Source organism: Echinops telfairi, unplaced genomic scaffold (genome assembly GCF_000313985.2).
Source record: "Echinops telfairi isolate 266 unplaced genomic scaffold, ASM31398v2 ScPeMD7_5592;HRSCAF=6446, whole genome shotgun sequence".
NCBI lineage: Eukaryota > Metazoa > Chordata > Mammalia > Afrosoricida > Tenrecidae > Echinops > Echinops telfairi.
This window is the reverse complement of record NW_022109491.1, coordinates 30,866,716-30,886,765: the sequence shown is the minus strand read 5'-3', so window position 1 is coordinate 30,886,765 and position 20,050 is coordinate 30,866,716. Positions and strand designations below refer to the sequence as shown.

The 20,050-nt window shown below is 47.1% G+C and overlaps 1 protein-coding gene and 1 non-coding gene across 3 annotated transcripts in view; one reads left to right on the top strand and one right to left on the bottom strand.

The window, feature by feature from the left end:
* Window positions 1-20,050, top strand: part of SLC23A2 (solute carrier family 23 member 2) — a 105,077-nt gene that overhangs the window by 9,493 nt on the left and 75,534 nt on the right. Inside the window, exon 1 of one of the 2 annotated variants that reach the window (XM_045295437.1) lies at window positions 16,186-16,203. The exons of the other annotated variant lie outside the window; for it this stretch is intronic. The gene's annotated coding sequence lies outside the window, so the exon portion shown is untranslated. Of the gene's footprint in view, window positions 1-16,185; window positions 16,204-20,050 lie in introns of those variants that run through there. 2 annotated transcript variants of the gene reach the window in all.
* On the bottom strand, window positions 16,720-16,846 carry LOC115871383. The gene has a single exon (XR_004047260.1). It is a non-coding gene; the product is annotated as a small nucleolar RNA SNORA32 (small nucleolar RNA).

Sequence of the window (20,050 nt, the reverse complement as noted above, 5' to 3'; positions counted from 1 at the left end):
CCGGGACTTCTATGTCCCATTCACGCTAGCTTCAATGGTCCTGATCATCTCAGGATCTTTTGGCATTTCAGGCTTGCGAAAATCTTAACTCCGCAGGCATCGTGTCCTTTGTGGGCCTGATTTCTTCTCCTCTGGTGCAACGTGGTCCTCAGGGACTCTGGTATTCTCTGGCTTCTTTCTTCCTTCTTGGCCTACAGTGGGCTCCATAGCCAGTCATACCATTGTCATCTTACCCATATTCTGGCATCCTTACTTGTTGGATGGCCCTGCCCTCAGAAACTGAGTAGCCCCACTGTTTTTTATTTTTTTTTAAACACTCTTCCTTGTCTGTTGAACTCTGGAGAGAACCTGGAGAGAAACCAGCTAGCAAGGGGTTTTTCTCCACTGTGGGTTCATGGCCTTAGGTAGACCCTTAGGGTTGGTTTCCTTTTCCTTTCCATGCCCATCTGTTGACTCATCCTTTCCTTCCTTCTTCGCCTCCTTGGCCTGCCTCTACTCTCAACATGACCTCGGCTTCTTAGTTCATTAAGAAAAGAAGTCATCAGATACATGCTCTTCCCTCAGCTTCCTGTCTGCCTACCTCACAGTGCACTGAGTAATGGCAGCTCTCGTTATGCATCTCTGCCCACTTGCTTCCACAGAGGATATGAGGCAATCACTACAGATGGTCTTTGTAGACCTGTTGCAACAAATTCTGAAAGTCTTCACCCCAAGGTTGCATGAGAACTTTGGACTGCTCCGTGCCAGAACTCCTGCTCCACAGCTGATGGGGCTAGGCTGTGCTTTCCTTGAAGGTAGTGTTGGGAAGTGGCATGGCCCTTGGAGAGAGGTGTGTTGATTGACTTCACTAGAGAGTAGAACTCATTCAGGACACAGTTGAGCCTCAATTGCATCTTGTGTAATCTTTCCTTATCTTAAATAATATCACTTAGGCAGGTGTGGAAGGCTAGGTTTGAGGTAAAAGAGGGGATTAGTTTATTTGTGATGTAAAAATAGTTAATGCCTATAGGTACCTGATACAAAGAGAGGCGCGACAAGTCTGCCTCCCTCCTATCTGACCCCAGATTCCCCTCCCTTGAAACAGCTTTTTTTTAAAAAACAGTTTTTGTGTGTTTTGTGTATCCTTCTGGATAATACCTTTGATCAAAAGTGTGTTTTTAATTAGAAAATTTCAAATAGAAAAAAAAAGAGAGGTGTACCATACATTGATTTCATATATCCAAACATTCACTTCAAGTTTATTTGGTTTTGTTTTGTTTTTTAATAGAAGAGGGCCTTCACAGAGTTCATGGATGAGAAGATAATGGATTTTTTCCCCCATGAGCTTTTTGGAAGCCCCTACATCTATACCTTGTGCCCTTTCTTAACCTCGTTGCTTTCCGTCCCTGAGGTAACTCACTAGTGTACGTTTTTTTCTTGCATTAGGGGAATAATATGTATTTGTAAGTGAATGTACACTGTTGATTATATGGTTTAAAGCCTTTCATAACAGTTTGTGTTCTGCCACCTGCTTTGACTCAGTACTGAGTGGTCTAGGTTTACTTATGTCAACTCCTGTGGCTGGAGTTCATTGTGCCTGTGGCTCTTCATTCCACTGTAAACATACCCGGGCTTATTTTGTACCCAACAAAATGTGTTGACGTTACTATGAATGGGCCCTAATAAACGTATGTGTTTCTGTAGGGTGGAGCGTGTTGGGAAGCGGTTGCTATGTCCTAGCCCATGGTAACAACTGGAGGTTACCCAGTGGCTCCTCCAGGTACTTGAGGCAGTCTGCGTTTCTGCCAATAGGGTCAGAGGGTTCCTGCTTAAGCAACAGCCTTGCCCTTACCTGACGAGGGTGATCTGACACCTCATTTAATCTATTCTGGTTGTACCTTTTCCAGTTCTCTAGTTGCCCTGCCCTCTTATCTTCTCACGGGTGCTTTAGAGCAGAGTTTTGCATAGTCGGGGTACTGGCCCAAGAGGACACTGGAACCATCCAGCTACCTACACTTGATCCTGGAGTATGGACTATCATGTTGTCAGGTGCCATCCAGTCAGTTCCGACCCATAGCGACCGTGTGCACAACAGAACGAAACACTGCCCTGACCCGCGCCAGCCTCACAATTGTTCCCCTGCCGGAGCCCATGTGGCAGCCACGGCGTCACCTTCCTGTGACAGGTCCTTCCTTTTGTTCCCTGCTCCATCACTTTGTCAAGCATGATATCCTGACGTACTGATCCCTCCTGACGTACAGGGGGGTGCCCCACCCCCCAAAAAATCCCAGAATTTTTTCCCCAAAGCTCTGTATTTAATTTTTTTTACACAACAACCTTATCACCTTCAAAATACGCTCCATTACACTTAATATTGTCAAATCTGCGATTCCATTCATGGAAACATTTTTCAAACTCATCTGTTTGAATGGCCGACAGCACCCTCTCGTTTTTCTCTTCACCTCTTCTCCGTCTGCCCTTCTGTGTTTCCCAGGCTGTCAGCCTAGGGGATCAGAAAGCCTCCTCTTCCTCCCAAAGAGTGGTTTCAAACCACCGACTTGTGGCTGGCAGCCCAGCTCATAGCCCGTTATGCTGGGTGTACAGGACTGTGAAAGTAAAGAAGCAGATCTTAAGACCGCCTCTAGGCTATCGTGGTTGCTAGGTGCTAACTTACAGCGACCCCATGGACAGTGGAACAAAGCCCTGCCTGGTCCAGTGCCGACCTCACAGTAGTTCTAGTTGAGCCCCTCGTTGTAACCACTCAGTCCATCACACCGAGCGCCTCTCTTTTCCCCCCACCCCAATCCTCTCCAGTTTAGATAGAAATAAAAAAGAAATAGATGGTGATTAAAGGTTAACACTTAGTGTCGTTCCATCAGCGTCTTGTGTACAGAAGCGCCTTCATAATCAAATGATGGAGAGATGGTGACTATCGACGGTGGTGGACCTGGTGCTGTAGACTTGGGGCTTGATGCTGCTACTGTTTTCCAGGGTGTCACATGTACAGAAGTGTATTATTATCCACCCTGGTATTTCATTCAAAACTTTCATGTTGGTAGGTGCCATTCAATCAGCTTCGACCCATAGCCACCCTGTGCCCAACTGAGTGGCGCGCGGTACGGTCCTGTGCCACCCTCACCATTGTTCCTGTGCCTGAGCCCATGGATGCAGTCACCAAACCATGTCAGTCCAACTTCTCCAGGGGGCTCCTCTTTGTCGCCGCCCCTCCACTTTACCAAACATGATGTCCTTCTCCAGGGACTAGTCTCTCCTGACAATTTGTCCAAAATATACAAGATGAAGTCCTGCCATCCTTTCCTCTAAGGAGCACTCTGGCCTTACTTCTCCCAAGCCAGATCAGTTGGTCCTTTTAGTAGGACACGATACTTTCAGTATTCTTCTCCAGCCCCACAATTCAAATGCATCTGTTCTTCTATGGTCTTCTTTATTCAGTGTCCAACTTTCACATGCATATGAGGCAATGGAGAATACCATGGCTTGGGTTAGGCGCACCTTAGTCCTCAAAGTAACCTCCTTGCTCAGCACCCTGAAGAGGCCTTGTGCAGCAGATTTACCTAATGCAATATGTCTTTTGATCTCTTCACTGCTGCTTCCATGAGCATTGATCGTGGATCCACCCAAGACAAAATCCTTGACAACTTCAACCTTTTCTCCTTTTATCATGCTGTTGGCAGTTGTGAGGATTTTGGTCTTCCTTACATTGAGTTGTAATCCACACTGAAGGCTACAATCCTTGATCTTCATCAGCAAGGGCTTCAAGTCTTCCTCACTTCCAGCCAGCAAGGTTGTGTCATTTGCGCACAGCAAGCTATACTAAGTCATCCTCTAATCTTGATGCTGCACTCCTTCATGGAATTCAGATTCTCTTACGTTTGCCCAGCATGTAGATTAAGCAAATAGAGAGGACACCACTCTTGCACACACCTTTTCCAATTTTAAACCATGCAGCATTCTCTTGTTCTGTTCCCACAACTGCCTCTTGATCCATGCACAAGTTCGGGATGAGCACGTGAAGCGCCCTGGTGCTCATCCACAGTTTATTATGCTGCACACCGTCGAATGAATGGCTCTGCATAGTCAGCGAAGCAGAAGTCAACAGACTCCTGGCATTCTCTGCTTTGAGCCAAGAACCGTCTGACATCAGCAATGATATCCCTTGCTCCACATCCTCTTCTGAATCCAGCCTCAACTTCTGGCAGTTCCCTGTCAATGTACAGTTGCAACTGTTGTTGGATAATCTTCAGTAAAATTTTACTTGTGTGCGATACCAATGATATCCTTCTATAGTTTGAGCATTCTGTTGGGTCACCTTTCTGTGGAGTGGGCACAAATGTGGATCTCTTTTCAGTCATTCGGCCAGGTAGCCATCTTTCAAATTATCCTGGCACAGACGAGTGAATGCTTCCAGCGCTTCTTCAGCTTTCTGAAACATTCCAGTGGGTATTTTGTCAATTCCCAGAGCCGTGTTTTTGACTAATGCGTTCAGTGCAGTTTGAACTTCCTCCTTCAGCACCCCTGGTTCTTGCTCAGATGCTGCCTTCTGAAGTGGTGGAGTGCTGACAAGTCCTTTTTGGTCCAGTGGCTGTGTATTCTTTCCATCTTCTCTGATGCTTCCTGCATCAGTCAATATTTTGCCTGTAGAATCTTTCAAAACTGCACTCCAAAGCTTGAATGTTTTCTTGGGCTCTTTTGGGTTTAGATATGTGTATTAGTCTAGGTACTTTGGAGAAACAAATCCACAGCAACTCATGTATAAGAGAGAGTTTTATGCAAAGAAAATGTGCATCACGAAAACATCCCAACCCAATGCTGCCCAAGCCCACAAGTCCAACATTAACCCATACCCAACACCAGTCCACAAAGTCCTTCACCTCACAAAACAGAGGCAATAATGCCGACTGCAGGAGGAAAGCTGAGTCAGTAAACGAATAAGCATCTCAGCACTAGCAGGGGTCTCCATAAGGCTGCTCCAGCACCCAGGGCTGCATCGGGATAGGTCCATGCGGCTTCTTGGGGATGTCTTGTAGGATGTCAATCTTGCAAGCTGAAGCAGGAAGCTGCTAAAGCAGCTGCATCCTGGTGCGACCATCACAAAGCAAGAGACCCGAGAACTAGAAAGGCGAGGCTTCACCACCCATTTATCCCTCCGCCTTTCAACCAGCACCACATGTGATTATCGGCCAGGCTGGCACAATTAACTAACTAACTGCTTCTGGTTTTCTAATTCCGTGCCCTTGCACGTTTCGATATAATATTTAGCTCTGCCTTCTTTACTGCCCTGTGGCATTTTCTATTAGCTCCTTGACTTCATTCTTCCATTTGCTTTAGCTACTCTATGACTAATAGCACATTTCAGTTTCTTCCGACATCCACTTTGATCTTTCCTTTTTTTCCTGTCTTTTCAATGACCTTTTGCTTTCTTCACGAATGGTGATCTTGATGTCCTCCCACAGTTCATCAGACCCTCCGTCCTTAATGTTCAGTGCATCAAATCTGTTCTTGAGATGCTCTCGAAATTCAGGAGGGACATGCTCAAGGTCATGTTTTGACTCCTGTGAACTTGCTTTATCCTGGCCGTACGTATGAGCATTTGACACTCTGTTCCAAAGTCAGCCACTGTTGTGGTTGAACTGCTGATATGGAGCCTTCTCCAGCGCGTTTCCCCACAGATATAGTCCACGTGGTTTCTGTGTATCCCATCTGGGGACGTGCATGTGTAAAGTCGCCCTTTCTGCTGTTGAGAAAAGGCATTTGCTATGAGCAAGTCATCGGGCTTGCAAAATTCTATCACGAAATCTCCAGCTTCATTTCTATCACCAACTCTACTCCTGTTCTTTCCTCTTTGTTCCAACGCCTGCTTTCCGGTCACCAATACTTATCAGTGCATCTTCGTGGCATGTTTGATCAACTGCAGACTGACATTGGTGGTAGAATCTTCAATGTGTTTTCATCACTAGCTTTTGTGGGTGCTGCATAAAGTTGAAGGATAGTTGAATTGGCTGGAGCTCCTTGAAGGCGGATAGATGTAATCCAGTCACGGGATTATCCTTCGTGATGGGTTTAGCAAGATTCTTTCTGACAAGGAATGACCTATTTGTTTTGGTAGTCTTATTCACGGCATCGTGAATCATATGATTTTTCTGATTCAGAATGGCTAATACCAGTCCATTTCAGCTCACTAGTGCATAAGATATTGATCTTAATGTGTTCCATTTCACTTTTGACCACTTCCAATCTTCCTAAGTTTATATTCATTAGAAGATGTTTGCAGCTGTTTCTCTTTACCTTGAGTCGGGCCCCACCAGCAATGAAGGTCCTGAAGGCGCCATCCACAGGCTTTATCTGACTCACGTCATCACGGTCGACTCCCCTTCAGCCCCTCCTCGGTACATCCCGAGTGTCCTCGGACCCGGGGGGCCCATCTGCCGGCAGTACCTCTGACGGTGTTCTGCTTCCTTTGTCTGGGCGTTGTTTTTGACAGAGCTTCGAAGCTCTGCATGAGGTTTCCAACGGCTCCTTCCTCTGAAGTGGGCGGCCAAGTCCTTCTTCGTTGCCTGTTCTGACTTTGGATGCTCTGCTGCATCCTGTTCACTTTGGGTGACCCTGCTGCCATTTGAGATACCTGTGACAATGGCTTCCTGCAGCACAGCAACACACAAGCCACCCCAGGGGGACAAGCGACAGAAATTTTAAACAGCAGGTTTTATGGCAACCTGTGAGTTGTCCCCAAGATGGATATTCTTAGTGTCTTCCATGGCTGTCACCCTTTTTGGTTTTGAATAGTTTTTCTTTAATTCAAAGTCAGAGCGTTATAGGAACTAAATAATGATAAAGAACCGATATAATAAAGTATAGCATTTCAGGGTATGGCTATACAATTTGATCAATGTATTTTCTTGCGGATGGAAGTTGATTGCGTTATAGAGTCTTTGGTCCATCAGTTGGACTTGTGTTTGTTTCTGGAAAATGCCTACTGAAAGATTACTGGGAAGATTGTTGGGTCTTCGTTTTAATGGCACCATTCACCTACTTGTGTGATTCCCCCCAGCCCCCAGCCTTTTAGTAAAGTTTAATTTGGGCCTGCATGCTGTTAGGTTGCTAAAAAGAGTAGTGTGAAAACCCAGATGTAGGCCAACTTCCTTATTTTACAGAGCAAGATGGTTTGTGGCCAGCTTACATTTCCAACATTGAGAGTGGGCTGCCTTTCTGGCTTCCAGGTCTCAGGGCAGTGCTGTTGTCCCACCAATCTTCGCATTGTCCTCCCTGGCATCATGGAAGCGGGCACACTGGACGGGCGTGTGGAGTGCGAAGGATTCGGTCTAACGGTGGATCCTTGTGCTTGCTCTCACTGCTGGGATCCTGGCATGTGTTGTCAGCACACAGTCTGAGCTGGCCCTTCCGCATGAGGATGAGTGCCCGGTCTTGGAAGTGTCTGCCCAAGAGGCCAACTTCGTAAGTCCTTGATCGATAGTCCAGGTGAACAGTGAATTCATTCAGCTCTCCCAGATGTTTCCCCTTCATCCTGGCCAGTTCATTTAGTCTCTTAGAGGGAAACCGCATCCAGCCTCTTCCCCCATCAAGCTCGAAAGACCTGCTGATCCACTTCCTTTTGAAGATGTCACAGCAGGGTCCTTCCAGATCTGTTGTCTTGTTAGCATTCATGTCAGTTTCTCTCTGCACGCATGGTGTTTTAGGGTGTGGTTTTAGCTGCTCTGACTCACTCAGGATAACAAAAGTGGAAGTGTCCTTTGCACGTACTTTTGTGGGTTTTTAAAATTGTTTGACCTTTAACTTTTGAGTCATTGATGGGATTCAGAATGGCTCCTGCAGCAGTGGCAGTGGTACTCATGTCCCACTGGCCAGAACTTAGTCGCCCGGTCGTGTCTGTCTATGAGGGAGACTGGGAAATGTCATGATTCAGTTGGCTGTCTGCTTAACATCCAGGGTTTCTCCAATTCTGTGAATGAGAGAGACAACTGGTGCTCTCGGACACTTGCAATGAAACACAAGTTGCCACCAGAGTCAACACCATGGATAATCAGGGGTAAGTTGGATACGAAATTAGAATGGGTTTTAATTTTGTCTGCTGGAAAAAAAATTGTTTTCTTGACATGTGATTCATGGACCATACATTTCAGTGGTTTAAATATCTTAAAGAGAGTTGTACAGTCATCACCACAGTCGATTGTGGAACAGTGGTTTTGTACTCATTCTTATTAGCTCCCCATTTTCCCATAACACTTTCCTGCCATAATCCTAAGAAGCTGTTAATCTACTTAATAACATCTCCATAGATTTATGAGTCATGTATTTCATATGAAGAAAATCATACCAAAAAAACAACAAACCAAGAACAGGAACAAAGTGAAATACAGAAAATCCTTGATCGAGAAGAAAGCAGAAAAGGATAAAAAACTAGAACACATTTAAAATGGATGAAAGGGAGACACAAGTGATAAGATGCTAAAAGGTGACCTAACTATGCCTGCTTGAATTCATTTTTCTGACGGACCCTGTCTGAGGGCAATGCTATTTATAACCCTGGTCAGTGGTCGGAGGGGAATTTACTGGAGGCGAAATCCCTCTGGGCCCTCTGTAAATGGATTTTGGTCTTCACTGTTAACCATAACCTGCAAACTGAGGGCTCAGAATTTAAGCTCTAGCACAGTTACTTCTTCTGATCTTAGAGTTTACAATATTTGTATCACACATCGTTACATGTTGGGCTGCTAACAGTTTGACACCACCAGCGAACTCTGAGGGAGCAAGGTGGAGACTTGTACTAAGAGTTTCAGTCTAGGAAACTCAAAGGGCTGTGAGTCAGAGCTGACGCTAGGCAGAGAGTTTGTGTCACACAGGCTGACGCGTAGCCGAGACCTCACTTAGATGGCTGCTTATTTAAGACAAACGTTTAAGACCCCAGGCACTGTTCTTTCTGATAGCCTGGCACCATCTGCTTTCTCCACCATGCTTTGCGATGGCACCCATGTCTTCAGCGATCCCTTCATGAGGGTATTATTGAGCAGGGCTGCCTCATGCAAAGTGAGGGCTTTTAGGTCAGGGCAGGTGGTTAAGTGCAAGCTCATATATCTCCATTCATATGTCTGAGGTTTATATTGTTCCCTATTCCACTGTAGTGGGAGCTTCTGGAGAGAAACTATAAGTAACCCCCGTGGGGCCGCGGGTAATTCTCATAATAGTATCATTAAACTAGCTAGGAGTATACAATTTAAAATACTTCTGAGATAAAGGGGCATATTCATACTTTTGTGTGCTTATGTGTATGTTGGAGCCCTGGTGGAATAGTGGCAAAGTGTTGGGCTGCGAGCTGCATGACCGGCAGTTCGAAGCCAGCGCAGCTCCACTGGAGAAAGACAGCACTTCCTGCGCCCTCCCGTAAACAGTTAGTGTCGTAAACAGTTAGTGTCGGAAACCCACAGCGGGGTTGCTATGAGCCGGCATTGCCCAGATGGCAGTGAGATTTCGAGGACGTGTGCCTATAAAAATGGTTTTTCTTTTTCTTACCAGATGCCAATAAATATTCTAACACTAGAGGGTGCTGTTAATGCAGCTGCTTTCAGTGTTTCTAGAAATTTAGTTTTTCCCAGATTGTCTTATCACAAGATCAAAGTACTGTAGTTCTTGTTCAGCTGATACCCTTCCATCACAGTTGCTGTTTTACAATGTCGTTGTGATGTGTCATCAATTCATTGACCGGAATGGACGGAGTAGAAGGCGTGGCTCCTCCACCTTCTTACCACGAGTAGCCTTTATGGGAGCTGATTGCTCCAGGTCTTTCCCCCCGGGAGTCTCTGGTGGGTTCAAACTGCTGCCCTTTTTGTTAGCAGCCGAGCGCTTAACCCTTGTGCCTGCAGATCAGTATGTAATGTTTCAGCGACAGATTGTGTCTGTGTTGAGACATGCATTCTGAGTTACAATTTCTCAAAAAAAAAAATCTTTTAGTTGTTTACCGTAGCATTGTTCTTTTATTTTGCCGCTGCTGCTTTATCTATATTTCATGAAATTTCTATTAATTTTGCTCTCGCTTTTTTAACTTGCAGCCACTGAAATTCTCATTGAATGGTTTATGGGATGTTTGCGTTCCCTGCCCATCGAGATCTTCAGCAGGGCTTGTAAGATGGGCATGTAGTGGTTCAACCAGTTTCTGTGGTTTGAAATGGAGAGCCACAGGCAGTGGCTCACCATTCCTTCGGTCTCTCACTTTTCCGAATGTTTTCCTCCGCTAATTAAAAAAAGGATGTTCTACCTACTGGAAGACATTCATATAATCCGTGTCAGAGATTTTTAAGAGAAAATGAAGAGAAGAAAGCTGTGGGGTTAAGTAACAAAGAGATGGTACACATTTTGTGTAGCTATAAAAGCCCTGTGGCCCTGAGGATTAGGCATTGGGCTAAGTGCAGAGCTGGGGGTTCAAGCCAAGGGAGAAGGATGAGGCTGCCTTCACTCTCAGGAATTCGCCTAGTTGCTGTGGTCTGATGACGGCAAGTGTCATTTCATAGACACGTCATGTGCACGTGCACAAACAGAGGGACTCAAAGTGCACGGGAAAATGAAATCAAAAGATAATGGAATTGTTCCATAGCCTTTTAAAGCCCGCTTGTAGATTAGATGCTTCCCTTCAAAGGCAGAGCATACCAGATTATCTTTTTTTCCCCTTTTAAATCATTTTATTGGGGGCTTGTACAATTCTTCACAATCCATACATCCATCCATTGTGTCAAGCATATTTGTACATTTGTTGCCATCATCATTCTCAAAACATTTGCTTTCTACATGAGCCCTGGACCGTTATCTTTTTAAAAAAATTGTTTTATTAGGATACCAGATTCTTTTATGCAAATTAGATATTTTTAAAATGGGTAATTATTTGTGAAGATTAAACTTTTCCCTGTATTTGTCCAAGTTTCAGGGTTCTTCCCTCCCACCCCCATTTTTGCTCCTGGATTTGCTAACCTTACGTAATCAGTCACTGCCATCAAGTCAGTTCCAACACAGAGCCTCTCTAGGACAGAGTAGGGTTTCGGAGTAAATCTTTCGTAGAGCAGACATCCTCATCTCTCTCCCTTGTAGTGACTGGTGGATTTGAACTACTGACTTTGTGGTTAGCAGCCTGATGCTTATCCTATACCCTACATTCAAAACAAACCCTCCATCCATCGAGTCAGTTCCAACTCATAGAATTGCTCCGGTGGGTTTCCGACACTGCCGTCAGGCTCCAGGTTTCTCAGGCTTCACCACGGAACCAGCTCCGTTTTCTGCTCTTGGCTTTGCCCAGTTCCGTAAGGCTATGTAGGTTGCGTCCCCTCCCAGTGCTCTGGGGTTCCTCGGGGGACTTGGGGAGTCATGAGGGGCCGGGAGGCCACCTAGGCCTGGTGCGTTTTTGAATGGAAGATGGTTGTCTGCCTCAGGAGGTTTGTTTAAGAACCATCTTGAATGTGTTCTGTTGTCATCAGATTTATCTGTCATCGACAGTTCAGTGGCTTACTTTCTAGCTAATTTCCTTTCTCGTGATTTAATTTCTTTTCATGTCAGGTATTTTTAAAAAAATCGTTAAAACTCTCCTTGGTGCTTCATTGTAAAGGTAATTTTACAGCCCCTTTCTTGCCTAACCCATATGATTATATGGGAGGTTATAAAATGACCAGGGCGGTTGAACTTTTGGGATTAGTATATTTTAACCACCTTATTGACGCCAGACAATGAGAAATAGAAATTTACCCTTTGGTGCAAGGTTTCACTGTGTCCTGGTGACATGAAAGGTATTTCTCAAAATGATCTTTAGCCGTTGGGCAAAGATCTCTTTGTTGTTTTTGTCAGCCCTATTATATTGGTGCTGTGGGATAGTCAGTGGGTTGCTGATGGCAAGATTCCTGGTTCGGACCCATGAGCTGCTTGCTCCACAGGAGAAAGATGCAGCTGTGTGCTCCCATAGCTATTGACAGGCTCGGAGATTGAAGTAGGCCCCTATGCGTCCAAAAGGAGTCGATGGTCAGGAAGGGGTTTGAGTTTGAATGTCATCATTTTGGTTAGAGCCTCTAATTAATACAAAATCACAAAACCTGCTCTAGAGCCGGGTAGGTATGTTTATGAAGACTTAGCCATTTCTTCTGTGTTTCGAACAATTAGGGGTTTCCTTTTGATGTCAGGAAAACAATGGTCAGAACATAAAGATTGACATCCTGTCGTGCATTGCATACGTTCCCACTTTTCTCCATTGAGCACTTGATTGGGATTTAGTCTGTTTAAAGAAAAGGCAAAAAAGCAGCATTAGGTTGCTTTCTTCTTGTGTCCAAGTCCTTAGGAGCCCAGGTGGCACTGTAAGGTGAGCCTTGTTCTGCTAACCACAAGGCCAGGGGTTCAAACCCACTAGCCACTTCAAGGGAGCGTGTTAGGAGGCTGGCTGCCCATGTGGAGCGTTACAGCCTGGGAAGCCAGGGGCGTCACAGGAATTGGACTTGACTCACTGGCAGTGGATAGGTGGCAGAAGGTCAAAGCTTATTAGTCGGTTTGAGCCCAACCAGAGGTGCCTTGGAAACAGACGCTCTATTTGGGAAAAAATCATCTATGGGAAAGCCTGTGGGGCACAGTTATGGTCCAGGACACATGGGCTTGGCACAGGGCAGACTCGACTCGGCAGCAACTGCTTATTCTTGTGTAGGGCTCAGGGCTTACAATTTCTATTTTGATACCATCAGGGTATTTAAAAAATTAACTGAATTCAACCTACCTCCAAGAATTTATTCTGTGTCCTGTATCCCATTCTACCGTGTTTCCCCGAAAGTAAGACATCCCTGAAAATAAGACCTACTTACAGTTTTGCCTCTCACTGAAATATAAGGCATCTTTCGAAAATAAGACCTCCCCGAACATAAGGCATCCCCGATAATAAGGCCCCCTGAAGCTACTGTAACTCTGGACTCTGGACTATAGCGGCGGGCACCACTGCCGCAGCTCAGTGGGAGCAGGCAGGCAGTGCGAGTAAATGTACCATAGACTGTGAGTAAATGTACCATAGATTGTTGTCCATGGAAATAGTAACAAGAAATTCTTGATACTGACGGATTCACAGTTTGTCTGGTTATGCTGGTTTGTGAGGACAACTACTACCGTACCATATACAGGTATATAGTAAATTTCCTTTTTTTGTTGTTCAACAATAAATGTGTACCGTATTCTTCATGGAAAAATAAGATATCCCCTGAAAATAAAACCTAGCGCATCTTTGGGAGCAAACATTAATGTAAGACACTGTCTTATATTCGGGGAAACAGGGTAATAGTCTTTCCTCTCATAGTGAAAAATATTTAGAATAATCCCTCCACCCCCCCGCAAATTTCTTCAGTTGTCATGGTTAATCACACAGCTCTCTTCAATCTTTATGAGTGTTACCTTGTTTGATATGCTTCGTTGTTCTTCATGATGGGTTACATTATTCAGGTTAGGTTGACAGAAGAATTGGACATATGCATTCAGTTATATAACCAGGTTCACACGGATTATATAATAGTGATCTCTCTGGATGTAACACCCCCCCACCCCCCACCCCCACCCCGCTCTCATGCCTATGTTTCTTAAAGACTACCTTTCCCTTGGATTCCACACGCGAAAGGCAAGTTGTGTGGGTGTGGAAACCTTAGAGAAAACCTTCCTCATTTTCCTCCCGATGGTTATTTTCGTTTGTCCCCTGGCGTTTAGTGCTGCTGGGGGTAATCTTGGGTTCACCATAATTACTGCTGCGCTTTAAGTAGCAACTCTTTAAATACGACTGCCCTCCCTGTGTATGTCTGCGACTCTCATCCGTAAGGGACGGGATGGTGGTGGTTCAGTGAGCCTGGGCACAAAGGGTGTGTAGGTTTCTCTTTTGCCGGAAATTGGTGTGCCCTTGTAATCCCTAGCCAGATTTTTCTGTGGGTTTATTTTTGAATTCGTTTTATAGGATAGCTGTGATCCAGCCTGTTCTACTCGTTCCTGTCTCCATAAGCCTCTTTAAGAAAAAGCTTTATTGAGATATAGTTCACATGCCACACAAAGCTCAAGTTCACGTGGTTGAAGGGCGCTTCCCTACGTTCACAGAGCCAGCACCAGCAAACTGACCGGGGGGCCTTTCCATCCCCCACGCAGCGCCGCCCCAGCCCCGGGCAGCCAGGGACCTACTTTCTGTGCCTATAATCTGCCGCTTTGGACATTTCACATACATGAAGTCATACATTTGGTGGTGACCTTTGTGACTGGCTTCTTTGTTCCTTTTGTTTTTAAACCCAATTAAGAGGCACGGATTGATTCTTCCTGTCTTGGCCCCCACTCTTTCGCCTCCGCTGGTTCGGTTTTTCCGTCGCCCCTCTTTCCTTGCCCCTCCAGCCTGCTCTCCACCCTTGTTTCTGTTTTCTACCGTTTCACTTCGCTTTTTTCCTTTCTGAGTGAATGCTGTGTTTTTCGTTTCCTTATATGCCCCCCCCACCCACAACACCTGTTGGTTGGTTTCAGGCACTTTCGTCCCGTGACTGATCCTTTGTCTTTATTTGTACATGTCACATGTCTGTGACATTTTTTCGGGCTCCTGCAGCGGATTTCCTACCAGGTTAGAGCCTTCCACAGAATATCCGGAGCCGAGTTCTTGGACTGTATGAACCGGAGTGTCTTTCCATAGGGCATTTTGAAGGTTTTCCCTAGTGGCTTTCCCGGGAGTCAGGGCCGTCTGGTCTACCTCGCTCAACATGTTGTACCAGCCAAGTGGGGTGTATCCTGTGTGGGCTGTGTCCTGTCCTGGTCACATGTAGAGGTGGGCCTCGGCTCCCAGCCCACCCCCAGGTCTTCTGAGGGCCCCTGCTCCAGGCAGGTCACCTCTTCCTCTTCTGCCCTGTGCCGGGCTCCCCGAGGGCACTCGTGGACAATTAATACTTGCGGCTGCTTTTCTCTGGAGGGTTGCCTGCCCCTCGCCTGCCCTGCCGCTGTGCCCCTTCTGCCTGGTACAACGTTTGATCCCCAAGGGCCCTGTTTGGATTTGGGAAGTGCAGTCTGGTGTTGGGGAGATGGGCACAGTCGTACCCTCCCACAGACACATCCCAGAGGGCAGAAGGCACCCATTGCCCAAGTTTCTGGCCAGACTGGCCCACACCAGGTGCAGGAAGGAAGTCTGCCCTCTGGCCCTGGATGACTCTGGCGTGAGTCTTCTGGTCTCAGACTGTCCGTCTGGGCTAGCCTTGGTTGCGTCTTCACGGCATCGTTCTGTTCAGTGGGACCTCTCCAGCAGGGCCCTGCTGCCGGATACCACGTGGAACTCGGCTCGGTTGCCCCTATACCACCACAACGGTTGGTGGCCTTTGCCAAGCCGTTTAATGAAGCTCTCACACCTTGAGATTTAGTGACGGTATCACACCTTGAGATTTAGTTTTCTTCTCCTGAAGTTCTTCGGGAGCCCTGGTGGATTAGTGGTTATGCATTGGGCTGCTGACTACAAGATCAGCAGTTTGAAACCACCAGCCGCTCCTCGGGAGAAAGCTGAGGCTTTTTACTCCGATAAAGAGTTCCAGTCTCGGGAACCGCTGGGGCCCTTCTACCTTGCCCACTAAAGTCACCATGAGTTGGGATCGACTTGATGACAGCGTTTGGGTTTTGGTTTGAAGTTCTTTATCTTGGGAAACAGTTGTCTTTCTAGACAACCCCCCCTTCCCGCATGTATGCATGTCTGGGTCAGTATGTGTATCCCCCACCTCCCCATTGGGGTAATGAGATATCACCAAAGAGTAAAAATGAATCCACCTTTTCACAGAGCTGGGAGCAGTGTGGGTGGACCGGCTCGCATTGAGCCAAAGGGTTTGGAGACAGAGGCTTCTATTTCCTTTATTTATGCGCATTTCAGACACGTAAGCTCAGCATCTGGTTTCTGTAATAGCTTGCCCTGTGGGCTCACACAGAGGAGGAGACTCACAGCAGCATGCAGTAACCGTCGGGAACCAGGTGGGGGCTGTGGTGTAACGCCAGCAGCATTTCTGATTTGTTAGAGCAGTTATACAATTTGGGCCAGTCTCTGTGGGTTATAAAAGCCGGAATTCCTCCAGCACCTGAAAGTGTTTCGTGCTGAGCACCGGTGACCACAGCACTGCAGAGACACGCACGGGATTGGAGGGTGGCTCCCGAGGAAAGGCATTGTTCCTGGGAGAGTGAGCTTTCCCTCTGAAGAAGGTAAGGCCATTTTTTTTGGTATTTAAACTCTGCTTGCTGGGATGATTCCTGAGGTTGCATGGACGTGTGCGTGTTGGCATGCATGCTTGTGTGGGTCAGCATGTGCATTGATACCTGTGACTGTATTTCTGTGCCTGGGTGTGACTTTCTGCATGTATGTGACTTTTTTTTCAGGTATGTGTGTCTGTGACTGGGTGCCACTGTGGCTAGGTGGGTGAGGAGTCTAGGGGTCATGTTCATCGTCTCCGGCTACAGACAATCCCCAAAGTCTGTCTCAGTGCTGCCGGCCAACGGTGACCTACTCAGAGCTGCTCAGGATCAGTTCTGTAGCTCGTAGGCAGCAGTGCCCGTTAATTAAGTCCAAGGGGCTTCCCAAAGTTCATGAGACATTTCCATGATCGCTTATTTATTTTTAAAATTTTTTTCTGCACAAAACTAAAACTTCACTGAGTTTCATGCTCGAGCCTGTAGAAAATGTGTAGCTTTAATAATCCTATGAGTGTAGATCTCAGCAGTTGGTGCCCCCAGTTGGTGGGATGCTAGCAAGGTCGCAAGAAAAGAGCAAAAACCTCTTGGGAAATTTTTTTGTGGTCTTGTCCAAAGCAGATCCGAAGCTGCATTCTAAAAGCCTTGGTGACGACCACTTCCATTATCTTTTCATTCCATCCATCCACAAACATTTTGAGACCTCCCAAGGATACTAACAACACAGGCCAGACGAACAGCTGTGAAACTGTCCGAATCCCGGCTTCTGGGATGCTCCTTGACTCTTCTCCTGTGAGTCAGGCCAGGCCTGGGGCTGCCAAGGCAGTGTGTGTCATGCAACCTGCCAGGGCTTCCATGGAAATTGGCTTCCCAAGCTAGCAGGAACACAGGGACCGGAGTTTCCTCTCAGCGGCGCGCAGGGCTGGGAGGATGTGTGCGGGAGGATGCCTCCCTGCTTAGGGAGCACTGAGCTTCAGTTAAGGGAGATAGAAATTTGGGGGACTGGAAAGGGTGATGACTGACCAACACCTAGACCTAATTCATGTCAGAATCGTGCGGTGTCGGTTGTAGAATGGCCAGTGTTTTATTACAGAGGAGGAAGCTTTAAAACGTTTGTGGAAAAACTCCATTATATCTCAGTTCCATTTTCCCGTGAACTTTTTGAAGCCCCCTCCTCTGTATTAAAAAGAAAACTGAAAAGGAGCACAGATGAAACAGACTTTAGGGAGGGCTGGAGGAGCCCAGGTGGCGGGTTATGTGTTGGGCTGGGCCCACCTGTGAAAGGGTCATTGGACCCCCAAAGGGGGTTCAAGCCCACCAGCTCCTTGGGAGGAAGGTGTAGATATCTGTTCCCATAAAGATGTACAAGCCCCAAAATCCACAGGGCAGTTCAGCTCTGCCCTATAGGGTCGCTGTGAGTTGGAATTGACTCCACCGTGGTGAGATTTTTTTGAGGGTGAAGAGAGGCTCTTTGATAGCTGAATAAACTTACATTTTATTAATCCTTTAAAGATTTCAGGGTTGGGAACTGTTAACACCAGGCCCCCCCACAGCAATACAGCTGTGGCCCAGAAGCCAGCTCAGCCTGTGTTTCGTGGATGGGTTTCTTAGGAATTGCTTGGGAGGGGTGTGCTCTTTTGCAGGGAGGAACAGGCAAAACAAACAAACATGAGATTCAGTCGTAGGATGTGTAAAGACTTCTTATTGAAGGTCAGGGGAAAGCTTTGCAATGATGCAACGGTGACCTGTGGGTGGTGAGCCCTTTGGGGGTCCAATGACCCTTTCACAGGGGTCCCCCGATTCATAACAGTAGCAAAATGACAGTGATGAAGTAACAACAGCAATAATTTTATGGTTGGGGAGGGTCACCGCCACATGAGGAACTGTATTAAAGGGTCGCAGCATGAGGAAGGTCGAGAACCACTGACTTAGATCGTTGAGTATATGGTGTTAACCTGGCAAAGAATCCCGGAGTCCCAGCCCTAAGTAATTCCAGTACTGATTCAGTCTCCTGGGAATCCGGTTCGGAAGGTCCAACGTCAGGTGTGTTCTCGTCCTTGTCTCAGGGGGAGGAGAGGGAACGCTTGATTTGGGAGAGGGCAGCCAAGCAGGGAGAAAAAGGGGGGGACCTCACGGGAGATTTGCAAATGTAATTTCCAGAGAGATGATGGTATGAATGAAGGTGGTTGCGTGAACTTCTTGAAAGGACCAAGCCCAGCAAAGTGGAACAGGCCTGGCAGGAGTTTAGAGGAGAGAGATGAGCTAGATCCCTCTCTGCAAGTGGGAGAAGAAAACTTGGCTCTGGCACTTGGACAGGAAAGAGGACCGAGCCCCTTGGGAGCAGAATGGTGTGGCCTGGAGAGTCACTCAGCAAGAGTGCTGGTGCTGGTCTATGGAGCTTGAGGTGGTGGGGCTCAGGGTTGAGAGGGTTTTCTCTGAACCGCTGCTTCAGCAGAGGTGTGAGCTGAAGGGGCGCTCCCAGTTTGTGGAGGAGGGAAGGCTGGAGTCATCTGGGGATGTTCTTGGAAGGGAAGTTGTGGGGCGGGGCGGGGGGTGGAGGGGTGTGGAGAGCTAGTGCCCCAGGTAGATCATTCCTGGGCGGGCATCTGAATGGTGCCCAGTGGCGCAGGGCTAGCAGGAATAAAGCCATTCCGTGGGAGTTGTCTTTGACCCCCAGCTTGGCATTGTATTTGAGGGGGAAATAGTCAACTGACCCAGGTCCCGGGGGAATATGGAAGAAGGCGAAGCTTGCAGTGCAATGTGGGCTCTCCTGGTTCTTTCTGGCCAGTTTCTCAGCATGCCCTGTGTTTCCGTGTTCCCTCAGACGTGGCCTCTCCCGCCCGTCCTGCCTGCTCATCTTTAGCCTTTAGTCCGTCGTCCAGCAGCGACACTGCCGTCACTGGCGGCCTTGGCTCTGACTCGGCACCTAAACTCACCACTTCTTTGTGTGGCACTGGTCTGGACTGTGGCAAGGAGGGGGCGGCAGCCCCTCTTGGAAGTTCAGTAAGGGAATCTTGCTTCTACCTCGGAGAGGAGGGGGCAGCAGGGACTCCGAGGCACATCGTGCCCGTCCGTGTGGCAGCCTCGGGTTTGATTCCTGCCAGTGCACCTCATGCACAGCCCCCGCCCGTCAGCCAGCCAGGGCAGCGATGACACTGAGCTGGTCTCCGTGGAAGCTTTGAGACTAAGACTGAGCAGGAAGAAAGGCCTGACAGTCACTCCTGAAAGTCAGCCAATGACAGCCCTGTGGTCACAGCAGTCTGCATTGCCGCCCAGCATGGGGGAGATCGAAGACGGGGCCAACTGTGAGCATCCACTTGGACGTGATAAGGTGGTCCAGTCTGCACCTGTTTGGTCATTAAAATTCTACATAAAATTCACTCTTTAGTAGCTCCGATAATGACTGACGATTAGTATACAGTTTAAACCTCAACTCACTGCCAGCGAGTCGATTCCCGCGCCACACAGTGTAGAGCACAGAGGAGAACTGCCCCCTCGGTGTCAGCCTGTGGACGTTTCCAGGAGCGGAAAGCTTGTCTTTCTCTGGTACGGCGTCTGATGCGTCCAACCTGCTAACTGGTTGGCAGCCCAGCGTGTAACCTGTGATGCCACCAATACATTTAAAATCATGTTTAAAAAAAACAGCTTTGTTTTTTTGAACAGAGCGATATGTTAAACCACAGAGTAGAAAAGCAGTAAGACTCATCTTCTCTTTGCTGTCATTCCCCGGGTTTCTCTCCATCTTCTTTTTTTTAATTTTTTTTTAAATTTTAACATTTTATTAGGGGCTCATACAACTGTTATCCCAATCCATACACACATCAATTGTGTAAAGCGCATTTGTACATCGTTTCTCAAAACA